This window comes from Corvus moneduloides, chromosome 1, assembly GCF_009650955.1.
Source record: "Corvus moneduloides isolate bCorMon1 chromosome 1, bCorMon1.pri, whole genome shotgun sequence".
Taxonomy (NCBI): Eukaryota; Metazoa; Chordata; class Aves; order Passeriformes; family Corvidae; genus Corvus; species Corvus moneduloides.
This window is the reverse complement of record NC_045476.1, coordinates 113766038-113782772: the sequence shown is the minus strand read 5'-3', so window position 1 is coordinate 113782772 and position 16735 is coordinate 113766038. Positions and strand designations below refer to the sequence as shown.

Sequence of the window (16735 nt, the reverse complement as noted above, 5' to 3'; positions counted from 1 at the left end):
CAGACTGCAGGTGCTGGGTGTGGGTTCGGCAATCACGGTGGGTGCCAGACTGTAGGTTACGGGCGTTCTCTGGGGTCCAGTCGGGACGGCCAGATGTAGACGGATGGAGACGGAGAGATCTCTATAGGCAGGTCTCGGGACACAGTCGGTTTATTGTAAAGGCGTGGGTATTGGGGCACTGCTCAGAGCTGCCAGACTCAGCTCTGAGCAGGCCCAAGAGAGTAAGCAGGTGAGAGAGAGAGAGAGTGTGTGTAAGAGCAAGAGCAAGAGCAAGAGAATAGAATGGAAGTAAGAGTAAGGAATCAATGGAATAGAAGAGAAGAGAGGAGAAGAGAGAATGGAAATGAGAATGTCTGAAGTCCTGGTTACAATACAATAAATCATCTTCTGTACTGAATATTCTAATTGTCACTAACCAATCTAATACAAGATACAAATCCTATAGCATTTACATACAGCCTATAAGAGTTCTTATATTACCATAGAGTGTTACATCTTAACTTCTAAAAACTACTCTTTGGACCCCTTCTGCTGAGCTAGTAGGGTCTGCTCTGACCCTTGGACCTGTTTGCAAGCAGAGGGTATTGTTCCATCAAGAGGGGATTATCTTCAGTGGCCATACCATTGTTTTCTAGTTGTTCAGTAACTAAGACCTGGTATTTCAAAAGTGGCTTTCATTTCGATGTTGCCTGTAGTTTTCATATTCCCAAAATCTTTTGTCAGGCAATCATATTTACAAGGTTTTCCTGTTTCATCTTCCCCAACACAGGAGGATTTTCCACTTGTCTTTTCTGGGTTATATTCATCAACAGATAAATCCTACAGCCTGTAAAGCAGTCTTGCTGACCTCAGTGGAGCTGCTCATGAGAGAAAATGCTGTTGGGAAGAGGGAGGAGGAAGGGAAGAGAATACTCTTTAATAAAAATGAACATGGAAGGTATTGAGGTTAAGTTACACCCTTCTCCTTCTCATTGCAACAGACACTTTTGCCTTCAAATACCCCATTACATGTATCAAATGCTTGTTCTAAAGAGCTAAATGGCAGACAAGGGCATAGAAGAGAGGGGGCCTTTGGCCTCTTTAAATGTGGAGTTAAAAAAAAGCCAGTTGCTAGGCTGGGCACTCTAATACTGGGTTCCAGGGCCTAGAAGGAGGGGAAACAAGTTAGCCTCCTCTCTGTCTGTAGTGGCTCTATTTTTAAGCACAGCTTTTGGGCATTAGGCTGCAGGCCACCATTCCCAACATCTGATTATTCCTTAAGGCTCCTTTCCTGCACTTTGCGGCTTGAGGAAGTACTGTGACGACCACCCTGACACTGATTTCAGGTGGGAAATCTGATTCAGAAGTCTGTGCAGGCCTGTTGGTCTGCTACACCACTGGTAATCCCGAAAGCAGGGTTTCCTCCATTTCTGTGATTTGCTTAAGTCATGGGAGTTCTCCTGTCAGTCCGAATAAAGCAATTAATATTACTTAATGTTGTTTTGCACGCTTTTGTGCCTTACAAGTTGCAATTATAAATTATAAATTGAATTACATACTTAAAAGAGTGTATCATTTAATATGACAGATACTTTCAATTATAAGCCCTTGTTTCGGTATGAGTTTCTTCCAGCAAACAATAATTGATGAGGGCAAAAATATTTGTCAGGAGATCTGTAAAGGTATGTCTAGTTTCTTTTAAAAATTCCCCAAATTTCAAGCTGAAAAAACATTGATAGAGAAAAAGTCTGGTGGTTTGGGTTTTTAGGGTTTTTTTAAACAGTGTGCTAAATTTTTAAATACATGAGGGTTTTTTCTCCTTCCTTTTTAATGGAAACTTATATTCTCAAGCATTCTGACTAGCTCTAACTTCCAAGTGGAAAATCCAGTTACATTACATGTTACAGGCAATTACATTCCTAAAAGAAGATCCTACACTAGAAGCAGAGCAGTCCAAGGGCAAGTCTGCTCTTTAGTGTGACATTAGAGGATGGATGAAGAAAGACACTAACCAAAACTCTGTTACATGCTGCGGGCCTGCCTGGAAATGAAGGGAATCGATGACTGCAGGCTGCGCACAGCGCTGCTCCACTCTGGAGCAATAACCAACATTGGACAAGCCCAAACAATAAGTCAGCAAAAAGTAAAGCCTCAGACTTCCTATGTTTGCCCAAACCAATTCACGATGGTTCTTGAAGCTTCTGTCCTGGAAATATTGCAGTTCAAGGAAGTTCTTGTTTCTGTGCACATTGTTGTATTTCACAGACGTTTCTCAGCACTTTGTCAGTCTTTTGGTTTCTCCTTGCACGCAGGGTGCTTATAAACTGTGAATGTTTACAGGTTGTTTCGGTTAGTCTGTTGCTTCAAGGAGAAGTTTAATCAGATTTTCCTTCTCTTTTCAAAGCGGATCATTTCTCTCTGGGATGCTCTTCTCTTGGGGATGGGACATGCAACGGCGAGCTCCCCTCAGGCGTTTCCTGGAGGCTGCTCCCTTTTTTTCCTAAGTGTCCGCCTCCCCAGTCTGTCTGCCAGCCTTTCACTATTTCCATGGATTGCAGGAGACATCTTGTGGTCATGAAGTAAAATCACGGAGCATGCCGAGTGAAGTCTGCGAGGGCTGAGTAGTGATAGACTTCCGCTGCGTCCCAAGCGTTTCGTTTTCGTTTCCCTGATAGGGAAAAAGGGAAGTTGGAGTAGTCCATCTGTCTGAAGGGGCCTTTTGAACTAGGGCAGGCTGGCTGAGCTAGGACAGAACGAAGATTTGAGGCTGTGGAGGTGACATATGGGACATTGTCAGCCTTGTAGGTGAGTGACCTATGAAATCTGCTGCAGCTTGCTGAGGCAGAGGTTTCTTAGCTGAGGCCTTGCTAGCAGCGTGTCTCCTTGCTTGCAGCCACCTCTCTCCTGGAAGGAACGCTAATGCAGTTTGCTGCAGAGCATGGGAAATGAGGAAAAGCACAACAAACAAGAGTGCATTTGTATTTAACTTCAGCAAAGTAATATTTCTGTGACACCATGGAAATGGACATCATTCAGTCACCTAAACCTCACGTATGACAGTCTGTGGAATTTGGATGCTCTCAGCATTCTTACCAGATCAATGCAGAGGGAGAGTTCCGTTGAGGTAGCCTGTTATTTGAAGGTGTCTGTTCAGAGAAAAAAAAGTGGATTAAAAAAAGTGTAAAGAAAAGCAAGAAGGAAAATAAGAACACAACAGGGAAGCAGAAAGAGAAGGCAAAATGTTTTTATGATTAGTAACAGGCATCTGTCTCTGATGATAATTACAATTATTGGGCAATTATGTAACAGCATTTCTCAGCTGGCCTGGACTTTTACTGTGGTTGGTGCCATGCCCCTACATTTGGAAAATGACAGTACATGCCTCAAAGAGAGCCTCAGCTATGACACAAGATAGAGAAGATGAAGGAGAAAAATTCGTGGATTATGAAAGGGTGATGGAAGACACGATAACTACCAGTAATAAAAGGATGGGGGCAGTTCTAAACTTACCACCATACCATGCTGTGCTATTAAAAACCTTGTGAGAGAGCAGAGCAATAATGAGTAATGAGCAGCAGCAAAAGGTAACTCCTAGAAGATGCATAACAAAAACTGACTCAGAAATCATTCAGTAGAACTTATGTCAGGCCAAGCAATCTGGTATTGAGACCGTATAGCAATCATTTGTCCCCAAGCTGCTATTATCCATGGTGAGGAAATGATACTTGCAAGTGTGCAGTGAAAAAGAACATGATCTTTCAGACCCCATGGAGTCACAGTTTATTAGTAGAGACTTGCAGAAGATGGAAATTCTATCTGGCAAAAGACTGCCCACTCATCCTCATTAGCTATGGCACCAGTAACTCCACAAGTTCTATGCAGAAGAGTATTTCATAAAGGATTAGTGTCAAGTCAACCTGCATACTTCATTTTGTGATGTGAAAATTCAATATTTTATAATAAAATATAAAATTAAATGAACAGTCATTTTGGGGGAGAAAAATAAAAGAAAAAGCAAAAAGCACTTCAGAATGTTTCTACAAGTGACAAAAGAACATTTTACAAAATTTTCACAACTCCTCTCCCTTTTCTTTCCCCTTTGTTGAATGAAATTACTGAGAAAATTATGCTATTTTGCAAATGTGTCAATGATAAAGAATGTGAATTCTCTGTTCTAACACTGTTTTCCTAACAAGCTCAATTAACCAGTTCACTTGTCTTTCAGAGGTAAATTTTGTCCCCTTCCTTGAAAATTCTGTACAATTAATGCTCGGCCCAGTTGTAACAGCCCTGCACATGCTGCCTCAAAATAGAGCAGCACTTGTGCTACCAAATGCCAGCCCCATTGTGGGGGCCCGTGCATCTCGGGCAAGATGTCCTCTTGGAGGAAGACTGGGGAAATGGCACAAACACAGTCTGGTCCTTCTAATCTCCTTGGAGCTTGTTGTGGCCCTATGTGCAGTGTACACCTGCCCTAACTTATATCATAGAATCACAGAACCATGGAACAGCCCAGGTTGGAGTGGACCTCGAAAGTTCATCTGGCCCAACTTTTCATCTTTCCCAACTTTTTGGGAAAGGGAGCCTCGAAGAAATCATGTAGCAACCTGACCAGTCTCAAATTGAAAACCTTCTGTGATGGGGACCATTTTCCTGGTAAGGTTGTTCCACTGAGTTATTATTCTCACTGTGAAAAATTTCTTTCTTATATCAAGGTGAAATGTCTCCTAGTACAACTTGTACCCATTGCCTCTTGTCTTTTCTGTGTGTCTCCTTGTGAAGAAGGAGCCTCTGCCCTCCTTGTATCTGCCCTCTAAGCACTGGAATAGTGTGATGAGGTCCCAGTAAGCCTTCTCTTCTCCATGGATGGAAGATCTACCTCCTTCAGTCTTTCCTCATGGGGGAGGTTCTCCAGCCCTTTGACCATCTTTGCAGCCTTCATTTGAACCCTCTCCAGTCTGTTTCTGTCTTTCTTGAATTGTAGTAACCAGAATTGGACACAACATTCCAGATGCAACCTCACCAACCCTGAGTGGAATGATCACATCTCCAGCCTGCCAGTAATGCTCCTGTGGCTGCAGCCCAGGATCCAGTTTGACTTTGTTGCTGCAGCTGTGCTCTGCTGACTCATGTTCAGCTTCTGTTGTGTACCAGGACCCTCAGGTACTTTTCAGCAAGGCTGCTCCCCAGCCACACAGATCCTAACCTGTACTGGGCTCTTCAGTAATTTTTAATCTCTACTGCATTTGCCTTTCTTGGCTGCTGAAATAGCTGGGAATGGCTGACATAAGAGAAACACCTGTACAACCCAAAATCTGTCTCCTCTGAACTGTTCCTTGTGCTAGGGTCTCCAGGAGAGGACAGGATATGGCCTGAGGGCTTTTCATTAGTTTTGTTCCTTGTGCCTCTTGGCCATGATCTTTTTTCTAGCCAGCACTGACATTGAAATGGATGGCCTAATACATCTGAAAAATGTTATTCAACCCTCATCCTTACCTACACTACAGTGGGTAGATCCAGATCAACTCTGGGCTTTCCAAGGACTCTTCACAAATTGCAAGCAGGGAATTCCTGTGTCTCAGAGATGCCTGTATGTGCTCCAGGGTGGCAGACTTGTCAGCATAGAGCAGGCACCATGTACTGCTCTGATGTAGTAACTGAGATGCAGTACTTTGCCATTTGTATAGCTGGCTAGTTCAGAACTAACATTATAAGATACAATATTGAATGAATTTTGCTTATAAACAGGTATTACTGACAAAGTACTATCTGAGAATGCTAAGCCTGATCAAACAATTAGCTTATCTCTTTGTCTTGCGTGATAAGGTAAGTGTAACCACCATCAGTGTGGAATGCTTGGACATACCACACTCTGGTATTTCACATCTGCCTCACTTGCAAAGCTGTAGTTTAAGTTAAACCTGCTTGTCAATAAGCACTGAGCAGGTACCCTTTTGCAGTACTCAGCTTTTGCAGTGCTCATCCTCCAAACTCCACCATGGACTCTGGTTATGTTTAAGGGACAAGCCAGTAATGTTAGTATGTAGATGAAGCATATGGCTGTCATCCAAAGAGTGCAATTTTGAATTGCCCTGTATACCAGTGTCACAGCAAAAGGATGACATGGGCAGAAGTTCTCATTTATTAAGTGTTGAATTTTGAAATTCTAGTCCCACAAGATTTTGGTGTGGCAGGAGGGGAGGGAGAGGACAGAAACCTTGAAGTCCAATCCAGAATAGAGACTTGATTAGGCACAACTCCTAATTAAGGTGTGAAACTTGTTTCACACAGCTGATGCAAGTCAAAGGTATAAAACTGTTCAAAATGCAATTAGACACATTCATAGGGAAAAGTCAAACAAGGACAGAACATCAGACTGAGGATACACTTAATATCTCAGTAATTCCTTAAGCCACAAACATCCAGAAGCTGTAAGTGCTTGGGGAAAAAGTGTCAATATAGGCATGTGCTGTTCTTGTGGTCTTTCCTAAGCATCTATTAGCAGCTGCTGTTGGAGGTAGGCAAGCAGTTTTGATGGACCACTGGTCTGAGACAATACAACAGTTTTTATGCTTTTACACCTCCGACTCTGCTCACTACAATTCCTAGGTCCTGCAGACACTTCCATTCCAGTGTCCTGCATTGCAAAAAGCCACCTCAAATGTGGGGCTCTATGCTTCCTCAACCAAGTATTCTAAGCAGAGCAGTTTTCATAAAAGATAAAACAAAAAACCCACAGAAAGTTATAGCATCTATAAGGTCTTGTGCATTTCCTCCTGTGTCTGTACAAGCAAACGCCGGAGTGCTCCTAGAAAATCAGAGCAGGGTATCAAACTTACATCTCAGCAAACTGCTATTCATGTCTGCTATTGTTTCTGCAACAAATTCCTCTCACCAGAACTTTAGCTTAGAGTAGGGGAAAGCCTAGATTTTGTCAGCTGCCACTTTCTGTTGATGATTCCTTGAACACTTTAATTGGAAACACACCTGATAGTTCCTTCCAAACACGTGGTGAACAGCTGTCACATGAGCACAGTAAATTTCTGCACTGTAGTTTTCTCACAAGGGACCCATGGCTAATATAGCAAAAATACTGCTACAACTGTAGGCCTTGGGCCATGTAGATTGTACTAATATTGGTGAAAATTAGTTTTATGGGCTTATGTCTAATAATACCAACAAAACAGTGAATCCAAAAATGGGATAAATGCTAAATACAAACTCTGCAAAGTAACAGCAATATGGTATGTGTTATGTGTGCATGGAAAAGAAGCCAGCTGATTATTGGTATTGTGCCTGAAAAAGAGGCTGTTGAGGGACTAATTTCTGGTAACATTAATCATATCTTAAGTATATTTGACCCCCACAGATCAATTGCTGTTTTCAGGAACTGAATGCCACATGACATAAAAGCATTCCCAAAGGAAATCTATTCTTCTCTACCCAAATGTCATTATCTAAAAGTGGATAAAGATTATTTGCATAGAGAATGTGAAAAAGATATTTTTCAGCTATTACAATGCCTCTGGGATTAGCACTTTCAGAAGAGATAATTCCTTCTTCCTTTTATTATTTCTTTTTAAATGGAAGAATAAGTCAAATTCTCATTCTGAATTTTATTTTGTTTTTATTTTCCTGCAGGTAACCACTGGCAAAACCTCCTCCTTTCCACAATTTTATTTGAATGCAAGGTATCGAAGACAATCTTTCTTTTAGCAGTGGCAGGAGCAAAACATAGTTTTGTTCCTTTGTTTTCCATTTCTTTGGACTACCAGAGGCTCATACTGCAGAAGACACAGGTGGTTAGATGCTATGTAAGAAATATGGATAAGATACTGTTCATAACTCTACAGAGCAAAAATACCTTGCTCCTAGCAGTAGTAGAAATAGGAATCATAGAAATCTAATGTGTTAAGGATTTAAATAAATCTTCTAATCTAATTCTTTGGTGAAAGGCATCAAGTGTATCTAGGCCACTGGCAAAGATGTTTGTCAAATAATTTGTAAATGCCTTGAATGAAGGGGGTCTCTCAGAATTTCTCTACCCCTCGGTCCTGAGGCTGATTGGCTTTACAATGAGAAAATTCACCACATATCTAACATTGTTAACATTTGCTGAAAACCAAAATTATTTCTTTTTGTCCTACTTCTAGCTGGTCAACAGCACTCTTGTTTCACCAAACAGTAGTTCATAGCTTGTCCCACGCTCCTCTTGCAAATCCTAGAATGGTTTGGTTTGGAAGGGACCTTAAAAATCATGTAGTTCCAAATTCCGGCCATGGCCAGGGTTATCTTCCAACAGACCAGATTGCTCAGAGCCTCATCCAGACTGGCCTTGAACACTTCCAGGGATGGAGCATCCACAATTTCTCTGTCAACTCATTCCAGTGCCTCACCACCCTCACAATAAACAAATTTTTCCTAATATCAAAATCTAAACATACTCTCTTTCAGTTTAAAGCCATTCCCCCTTGTTTTATCACCACACGACCTTGTAACAAGTCCCTCTCCATCTCTCTTGTAGTCCCTACTGAAAGGCCACAAAAAGGTCTCTCCAGAGCCTTCTCTTCTCCGAGTGGAATGATTCCAATTCTCTCAGACTTTCCTCATAGGAGAGGTGTTCCACCCTTCTCAATAAAGCCAGAAATATGGCTCTGCAGTCACTTCACATCAACACACTGACACTACCACGGTGCCACCAGCACCATGAAAGTTTTTCCAGCCAGGACACACTTCAGCCCTTGCAGAAGCACCTGTGGGGACCAGAGAAAACTCCCTGAACTCCATCGCTGCTTCTCATTCCTGATGCGGCCTCAAGATCCCTGTGTGTTTTAATCAAAACGATTGTTAAAGAGTATTTGCAAAAAAATCCAGGAAAAGCTCAAAATGAACTTGTTCAAGGGGGTCTGAAAAGGGTGGAAGAAGCAGGACTGGGCTTGGAGGGGCTCCAGCTGCAGCAGATGTTGAGCTGCTGCTGGGGCATGCTGTTGAAGTGGCAGCACAGGGACGCCTCAAAAGCATATATCTAGAGTTGTATTGCAGCTTTCCTCAAGGAAAACTGTTGGAAAATCCAGTGGGATTTTTGCATGTTGGAAAATCCAGCTCATCTGACTGGAGCTGTACAATTTATCTCTCATCCCATCAGGGCACTGCCGGTCCCTGGGGACCATGGGAGCTCCCTGCTGGGTCTGTCAGGGCAGGTTCTGGCAGCTGGGGCTCATCCCACACCACAGCCGGGAGCATTGGGCTCCTCCCTGGGGCTGGGGACAGGCCAAGATGTGGACCTGCAGGTGGAGGCAGGGAACCTGGGTGCTGGAGACTGGCACTGCTGTGGTGTTGGGGCAGGGGGCTGATGGCCCTGGCAGGTTGACATGAAGTTCTGGGCTGTAGGCAGGGTGCTGGGAGTTCTGGAGGGGGTGGACAGGGACAGGTAGGGCTGGCAGTGCCTCAGGGCTATGACACTACTTGAATTTTCATTTCATGCTTTCCCTCCTCTGCCTCCTTCTCAATTAGTTGCACTTATGGCACTAAAATCTGGTGGATATGAGGTGCTGATGATAATTCTTTTGAGACTAACCAGTTCAATACGATCCCTTGGCATGAATGCCATGACTGGTGCACTCTTTTTATCTGTGTTTTGCAAGATAGAGTTGATTTCCATAGAGTAGATACTTGGTCCCTCACGGTGCACAGTTATCAATGAATCAATCCAACTTTGAAAAACACAAGCATCACTTGTTCAAAAATTTTTTCTAAGTGTCACTAGATATGTAAAGCTGAAAAGTGTCATGCTGATAAAATATCTTTATTAGCATATTTTGTCTGAAATGGGTCACGTCCCAGCAGCATGCAAAGTGCCAGAGCAGCAATTGCAAGGGCTCAACAGTGTAAGTTCTGTGCACACCTGAAGACTTGACACTTGCCTTCTTCTCTAAGTTTTCTGTGTGCTACCCAGATGTTGTCACCTCTCCATGTCTCTGCATGAAGAACTGCTGAAATTAATGTCAAACGAGGAGTTCTTCAGATAGTAAGGAATGAATTCCATCATATTTCTCTTTATTGCCTGGATAAGTTTTAGGTTGTGTCAGATTTCCTTCAAGGTTTTGCTAGAATCTTTGGGGCAAGCTTTGACAAAGAGACAAGTTTATGTTCCTGAATATCTTCAAACCAAACTTAGAGCCTTACCTGTTTCTTGGCCAAAATGAGGGTCGGTCAACTCAAAACTTATTTGGTTCAATATTTAGCTGAATGAGATTGAATAAGTGAAACTAAACAAATGAGTTTTCCCCTCTGGTGTGAAACAAAGAAGTAAAAAAACATGGATTGGAACTGCAAAGCGCGGAGCCACGATTCCTCCTGCCCACTGGTGTGGTGTGAGTCACAGTCCTTCGTTCCCAAATCAAGTGTGGGTTGAAGAAATTCACTCGTGACTACAGACATGCAGCCCCCTGGGTAAAAGCAGAGCCTCTCTCAAAACCTGGTTCTTAAATTTCCAAAGTCACAAATCAAGGTGAGACATGGTATACTGTCATCTGACAATGACAATTTTTTTCTCTTGTGTCTGGCTTTTTTAGTTGAAATGAAGAATGAATTGACTAAACCCCAAACGGACTGCTTATATTTACTTGTAAATAAATATCTTGCCATTGGAGACTATTATATGTCTGCAAAGAAGTCTATTTTTTCCTGATGTCACAAAAGTAATTTACCAGAATATCTTTTTTTTTTTTTCTCGGAATGGTGGTGCTTAATCATTTTACGAAAATGTGGGAAAGAACTGTCATGTGTCCTTTGCCTTGTAAAGAACCATTAAGATTTGGACCTATTAGCTGGTGTTTGGAGGTTTCATTTGTCTCTCTTTGTAGTTATATAATGAAATATTTATTGAAAAAGAAGAAGTAACCATTCCCTTCCATCAGTAAACAAGTGTCTCCACCTTGTGAAAATGTAGGATGGACGACTCTTCAATTAAACTACAGTGGATACATGGATTTGCTGAAGACATTTTATCTGGGAAGTGGAACATCTGTTCTACCTCTCACATTTTTCCTCAAGGAATTCCTCTTTTAAGCTATCACAGTTTTGCATTCTGCCAAGGATTTTATTTATCACTCTGACACATTCAAAACTGCTAACTTGAAGTCCATCCAAACTGTACCAAAGTAACTGTGGTAGCTGAAGGATTTTATACTTGGTTTTCTGTCCTAAAGTTTGTAAGCACCTGTTTTCCTCTAAGTATGTGCACAACTTAAATAATTCATTCTCTTGTGCCCTTTCTCATCAGACACATACAATAGTCACTTGTTAATAGTGTCTAATTTCATCTTAGGCATTTCTGTTTTGTGATCCTTTATATCTTTTTTTAATATGTGTCTTCCATTTCAATATTAACTGACACCACTGTGATGTTTTTTAGGCTTTTATGATGCAATTAAGATAAAACAGTAAAAACAATAGGAATACTAACCCCTGAGAGTTCAGATGCTTAAGAGAGTCACAGATGCTTTTAGTGCATGGCCATGTCAAATTATTTGTCTAATAATGTGTTATTACTTATCTTTTCTGGGATACTGTTTCAAACATACTTGTTTTCAACTACTTACTAAGAGACATTGTCAAAGGGACTCAGCACTCACCTGAAAAGGGATAATGATTGTCAAGCCCTTAAACACTCACCTTTGCAGTACTTTAGTCCAGATATTCAAATAAACCCAGCACCCACTTCAAAGTGTGTGAACATCTGGAACTTCTTCTGATCTCCAAGTGAGAGATGGGCAGTCATGAAAGTCTATTCACATGCACCTTTTCTTTGACATCAGGCTCCTAAAATACAATGTATAGTCCTGAAAGAAAGTTGACTTGCAGTGTTATTAAACATAGTCAAAGTAAGTCCTGGGTTCCATTAAAAAAATCTGTTGCCATACATGGGAATCACCTAAAGCTCCGACAGTCTGAGCCTATATTACATCTGACTGATTTCTGACACAGAAGTTAGTAGCACTAACCTTTCACCAGACGTGGCAGATGAGTCTATTATGTAAACTCCTACCCAGTCAGCACATCTGAGCCTGACCTTTAAAACACCCAACCTTCAGCTGTTACTCCTTTTCTCATCAATCCCACTATTTGCTAAATTTCTAAATTTCATCATCCATCTTCATGGCAAGCGTTTTTGGCTGGGGAGGAATGGGAACTGAATTGAGCTGGTAGGGCGTTGAAGAGGTATCTCAACAAGAGATACTCATGATCACTTTAGGAAACTATAGTCCAACAGTACCAAGCTACATTCCTTTCTTTGCCTACTTCACTTGCTGCACTTGATGTCTGAGGACTTTGCTGAATTCTTTTTAATTCATACACTTTGGCTAAAATTTCAGGTAATAAAATATGAATAGAAAATTCTGCATATTAAATTTTTTTTTATTATTACCTTAGGACCTCAAAGCAGATTCTAAGTGGTGTGAATGTGCAAACTGGGACCTTTTCATTTATAAAGTGGGTAGAGGAAAATATTGAATGCTCATTTCTTGTGTTCAACAGAGAATTTTACAATTCTGCTTGCTTAGCTGTTTTTCTCTTCTCTCAGTATCTTCTGTCAGTAATGAAATTAAATGCAGATTAAAGTGATATGTCTGATCTTTGAAGTACAATGTACAGAGGAAAATGTTCTTTTAAATGAAAAAGTACTGCACTGTCAATTCTTCCTCCTCTTCCATCATGTTTAAGGACATCTGATTTCAAACTGCCTTAGTCTGTAATCTCTAAACAATAATTTTCCCAGGAGAACAGGAAAATGGTGACAAGTATAATGGTATCCATTATTTTGGCAATATTGGTTAAATAGGATTTTGGTAGGCATTCTTATAGATCAGAAATTTGCAATTTGAAAGACTGCAACAGATATTTACAGTTTCATAAAAGTTGTTTCATTTAATGACCTCTCTTTCACTTCTGTGTCTGATCTTTTATTTTGCTTATCACCATTCAGCCACTCAGCTCCCACATCTGGTTTTATATGTCACTTAAACACAGTGTTTGACTTACCCAAAACACCAGACACTGCAGATCTGAAACGAACCATGAGGAGCAGGATCAAAGCAATTTGAAACAGGATTTAAGTTGTATGGACTTCATCCACCTGTACTTACCCAGGCACCTCTAAAATCTCCAAAAATAAATGATCAATTTTCAGAATCAAATCAAGCTTTTATGACAGTTCAGACAAGAAAACTGGGAAGGAATTGTTCATGCTTCCATTCATGCATCTGCAAATGTGTTTTCTTCCTAATTTTGCCCATATGCAGCTGCATGTTCTTCCTAATTAATGAATTGCCCTCAGGTTACTCACTCAGACACATCTAATCTATCTCTGTCCAAAATGACTAAACCCTCTATGCTGCATTAAAGATGTAAAAGGCCACAAATTACTTTCTTGATCTTTTCAACTAGATCACTGCTTACTGAATGATGTTCTCTCCATGTGGCATTCAGGGTGATTTCATCACCTCAGGGCTGAAGCTTTCAGTAGAAGTGAAGTAAAACCTGTGCTTCTAAAAAGCGTCTCAGCTCAGACTCCAGTTCAGCAGAAGAAATGTTCACTTCAGGTTTACTCTTATAATAACATGAATCCAATAAAATGTGTAAGTATGCACTTCTTCCATCTTTAAAGCACTTTAAGCAAAGTTTCTTGAGAAAAATTTCCAACTCAAGTTATGTGATTGAGATGAATTTGCTACAGAAGGGTACTTTTTCCAGACCTTAGAGTAAGGAAATGTGTGCAATTAACATATAAAGCATATAAAGCAAATAAGAATAAGAACATGTCATCTTTAATACCAGCTGACCTCCGCTGCGGCATATGGGTGATACAATAAGGGTACATGCAATTGTTGTATTTTTTCTTACATTGCTTAAAATTGTTTCCTCCTTAAGGCCTCTGAGAGCAAAAAAACACTTCATGGTCTTCTGCCTGAAATGAAACATCAACAGTACTTGATAGGCTAAGGGATTGGAAATTATAGTGCTGGATGAGAATTCCCCGCAGGAGTCCAGGCAGCAGGCATGCTTGATTATCACATTGAAGGCAAAAAATTGTCCATACAATTTGACCTCTATTTCAAGTGTGAGCACCACAAAAGAAGCAGTTATCAGCACAGTAGTATCGAGGATTAGGTAGCAAGCACAAATTTGGCCAGAGAGTTACATTTAACAGAATACATTTCCTATGATCTTTAGCTGAAATTTGCCAGTGAGACCAAGCCTTATAATGCCCAAACCATAAGAAAAAGGAAGAGAAAAACCCCAGTTGTGTACTTCTAAGTAGTATGTTGAAAGAGAGCAGCAGATGTAGAGTTTATCTCCCACTTTGGGACCACTTTCCCTGTATAATCACAGGGAAGAAGTCTCTCTTGTGCTTACAGTTTCTTATTCATGCCTGTCCTCTCTTTTCAGATTGTGAAGCCTTTGGGTAAGAACCATTTCCAACAGGTGAAGTAGTGCCTGACAGAGTACACTGCCTGTACTAGCCAGCACACTGAGATTTGACCATAGCGGGAACAAAAATATGAGAGGAACATTGAGGAACTCTCTGTCAGTGTAATAAGCTAATATTGAAAAACATTTTCTGCTCTTTGTTTGGTTTAACGTAAGTTAGAAATGTGAGTGCAACAAATCCATCGCTTATTTAGAATGCTTAAAGGCTTTTGCTGGCTTCAAAAGTTTACTTTTCAAGTATCCTTTGAACAAATCATGCATGCAAGATAAAACTATAACTTCTTCTTAAAAATAAATTAGAAGAGATTGGGTTCTGGAGAATGGTACCTGAAGCCAATTGTATGAGATTTAACAAGGCGAAGTGCCAGGTCCTGCACTTGGGTTGCAACAGCCCCCCCACAGGCTGGGGACAGAGTGGCTGGGAAGCTGCTCCCTGGAAAAGGAGCTCTGGCTGAACAAGAGTCGGCGTGTGCACAGGTGGCCAAGAAGAGCAATGGCATCCTGGCCTGTATCAGCAACAGTGTGGCCAGCAGGACCAGGGCAGGGATTGTCCCCCTGTACTCGGTACTGGTGAGGCCACACCTGGAATCCGGTGTTCTCTTCTGGGCCCCTCACTGCAAGAAGGACATTGAGGTGCTGGAGCATGTCCAGAGAAGGGCAATGGAGCTGGGGAAGAATCTTGAGAGTGACTCATATGGGGAGCGGCTGAGGGAGCTCGGGCTGTTCAGTCTGGAGAAAAGGAAGCCCAGGGGAGACCTCATTGCTCTCTACAACCACCTGACTGTAGAGGCTGTAGCAAGGTGGGGATTGATCTCTTCTCCCAAGTAACAAGCACCAGGATGAGAGAAAATGCCCTCAAGTTGTTCCAAGGGAGGTTTAGAACAGATATCTTCACTGAAAAGACAACTAGACATTGGAAAAGGCTGCCCAGGGAAGTGGCGGAGCCACCACCCTTGAGGTGTTCAAAAGGGGTGTGGATGTTGCACTTGGGGATGTGGTTTAGTGGTGGACTTGAAGGTGCTGGGTTAAGAGCTGGACTCAAACTTAGAGGTCTTTTCCAACTTCAATGAGTCTACAATTCTATGAATTTCTTTATTTTTCATTTAGCTACAAAAATTGTCAGTTTGGGAAAAACAGATGTGATACTGCCATGCTTTCCTGTTTTCTGAGCTACTTTTCTGCTCCTGTTGTAAAAAGTGGCTTGAAAATCATAAAGTCCACAGCTGGTGTGCTATATCCTTGTTTTGGTACCCCTCCTGATTGGCAATTCTGAACTGTTGTTATTCTAATGCTGTATACTGACTACCACTGTATGTTGCTGCTTTTCTAATTGTGTTTGGATTCTTGAGGAATAACTACAGTGTAAAGAATTCTGGACCTCAGGCACTCACCCAATATTTAGGACAGTGTAATCAACCCCCTGGGAAGATAATACAGGAAAACTTGATTGCTGGTGCCAATAGGGTTTCTTTTCCAGGTCATTGCATGAAGTGAGGCCTGGAAGGTGGTTATTTTCCAATTTGTTTCTTTTTCTAGTCATTAAAGAGGCCAGATTAGTCACCTCTATCTTGTAGACCTTTCTGCAGGATCCAGAATTACTGTTCCTCAGATGCAGAATGTTCCCTATGTATCTTTTATAGTCTTCAAAGTTTAGCACATTTCAGTCTTTGTACGTAGGTGAGGTCAGTTTTGCTTATTCTTTGGAAATGTTGTTTTAATCCTGAAAAAAAAAAAAGAAAAGAAAAGGAAAAAACCAAACAAGAAAACACCACAGCTGAATTTTGTATTATGCGTTTTGCATTTTTTATAACCATAAAACTATCCTTACCGAAGGATATTCTCCAGTGACTGCCTCTGAGTTCCTGATACATGGTCAAAATATTGAAGCCCTTTTGGGATCTGTTACTGCATAGCACTGCAATGTAACTCTTACTGGCAGGTGTCAGGGTTGGCAGTCAACCTGAGCTCCACAGTCTTCAGGGAATGCATTGATCCTGAATATCTGAAATTTCATTTTTACTAGCTGTCCAACCAGGTTGGCTAATCTCTGCTGGATAAGGCATTGTTGCAAGCTGTGGATTGCCATCTTAGAAATTGAAAAAGTTTTGCAAAGCAACAGATGACCAGTAGTTTTATCACTTGCATGATTATTTCTGGAAGCAGGATATTTTGGTGCAGACTGATTAATTTTTAGCTGCTAGCATCTTTGATGCTTCCTATTGAATGAACAAATAAAAACCTTTTAAAATAAAAAATAATTTGC

At 41.2% G+C, this 16735-nt stretch overlaps 1 long non-coding RNA gene across 1 annotated transcript; it reads left to right on the top strand.

The window, feature by feature from the left end:
• The first annotated feature begins 2447 nt into the window (after positions 1-2447).
• On the top strand, positions 2448-11547 carry LOC116450548. Its single transcript, XR_004242828.1, has 2 exons — positions 2448-5142; positions 7621-11547. It is a non-coding gene; the product is annotated as an uncharacterized LOC116450548 (long non-coding RNA).
• Positions 11548-16735: the final 5188 nt, after the last annotated feature.